The following is a 1900-nucleotide window of genomic DNA, read 5'->3' as shown; positions in this document are numbered from 1 at the left end:
TATCAGATATGTGTTTTGCAAATGTTATATCCATTTCATGAGCTGCTATTTTTACTTTGTGAACTGTGTCCTTTGATGCACAAAAGTTTTTGATTTTGATGAAGGTCAACTTATCCCTATTTTCTTTTGTTGCCTATACTTTTGGTATAACTCTCCAGAAATCCTCTTAAAATACAATGTCATAAAGTTTTCCTCTATGCTTTCTTCCAAGAGTTTTATGGCTTTAGCTCTTATAGTTAGGCCTTCAGTCAATTTTGAGTTAATTTTTTAATTTGGGGAACATATGATGGATTTATCTATTATCCTTGCACAGGGACCATGCTCATCTACTCTGTGTAGTTCCAATTTTATTAAATGTCCTACTGAATCGGGCACTGAAACAAAATCCTTGAAAGAAATGCATTAACATTAATGTCTGAAAATAAAACTGTTCATGGCACACTTACATAAGTGTCCTCATTTCCTAAGCTGGGGAGCCAACGTATCTGTCCTGGACCCACCAGACCTTGTCACTGTCTCAGCACATGCCTGCCTCCTGCGCTCTCGGTGGAGCTTCCCCTCAAGGCTCTGGGTCTGACCCTCATGTAGTCACCCTCCATGCATGGCCAGTGTCTTTACCACCTCAGTACCAACCCAGTGCAATGGGGACACAGCAAGATTTTTTGGTCCTCGTCAATGGTTCATTAATACAGATGGAAACTGTGATGTGGATATATTTCAAAGAATGTATATATTGATTTTAAAAAGGGGGTTGTTTTAAAAGCCTGTGCATGGAGAGACTAGACCCCCAGATACTTTCCCTGATTCCCAGAAGGAAAAAAATGATCTATTCTTTGGAGAAGCTAAACCAGAGAGAATGTGGATTCAGACATACTGCACACAGAGGAGGAAAGAGACTAGGCTCTAGACGGGGGGACACAATGAAGGTCAGTGTATCAGACTTCAAGGTGCCCCCACCATTGCCCCAGATCCTCCTCCTGTCCTGCCCCTGCAGTGTATGCTTCTGGGCATATGCCCCTGCACCCACCCCTGCCCTTGACAAGAGGCAAGGGGGCTTTGCCCTGGAGACACTGAACTGTGCCAGGTTCATTGGGGGTGGGGTGGTTCCCCCGTGCAATCAGCCTGGAGCGAGCTCACCAAGCAAAAGTGTCTGCCTCTTGCATGACCGTCACGGGCAACTCCAGCCTGATTTTCAGTGCCTCACTCTTAAATAGGAAAGGATGGAAAAGGATGATAAGACAATCAAGGGGAGCTTCCAGTGTGGAAGAATGAGGCTAAAATAATAAACAGTAAAAAGAACCTGAGAAAGAGACAAACAGGGAGAAAAAAATGTTCCTAATGCTGTAATAGTCTCACAGAGAGAAGAAAATATATTATATTCATGGTAAAAAGAATGCTACCAAAAGAAAAGCTAGAGAGTTTTTAGAAATTAATAAATATTAAAAATTGTAAAAACCAGTGGGGAGTTTGAGGGATAAAAAAGAAATCTCCCAGAAAATAGAACAAAAACACAAAAATAGCAAAAAGAGAGAAAAGATAAGAAAATATGAGGATGCATTTAGAACAGAGAAAAAGAAAAAGAAAAGGCTGAGGAGAAGAAGTTATCAAAGAAATCGTACAGGAAGAAAACACTGAAGCATATAAGTTTCCATACCAAATGGTATATCACATGCCCAGGACAATGAATTTAAAGAAACTAAGGCATATGATTATGAAATTTATTATCAGCAGGGGTCCAGAAAAGAGCCCAAGGGTTCCCAGAGAGGTTACAAAGGGAAGAAGAATAGTGCTCTTCTGAACCGCATTATTGGACACTAGGAGATAGTAGAGCAAAGTGCCCAGAATTCAGATGACAAATGATTTTCAACTGGAATTCTGAACCCATTGAAAACATCATAGA

At 40.7% G+C, this 1900-nt stretch overlaps 1 non-coding gene across 1 annotated transcript; it reads right to left on the bottom strand.

The window, feature by feature from the left end:
• Positions 1-268: 268 nt before the first annotated feature.
• On the bottom strand, positions 269-373 carry LOC118932785 (U6 spliceosomal RNA). Its single transcript, XR_005032896.1, has one exon. It is a non-coding gene; the product is annotated as a U6 spliceosomal RNA (small nuclear RNA).
• Positions 374-1900: the final 1527 nt, after the last annotated feature.

Source organism: Manis pentadactyla, chromosome 12, assembly GCF_030020395.1.
Source record: "Manis pentadactyla isolate mManPen7 chromosome 12, mManPen7.hap1, whole genome shotgun sequence".
In the NCBI taxonomy this organism is placed as follows: domain Eukaryota; kingdom Metazoa; phylum Chordata; class Mammalia; order Pholidota; family Manidae; genus Manis; species Manis pentadactyla.
This window is presented reverse-complemented; position numbering and strand designations above follow the sequence as displayed.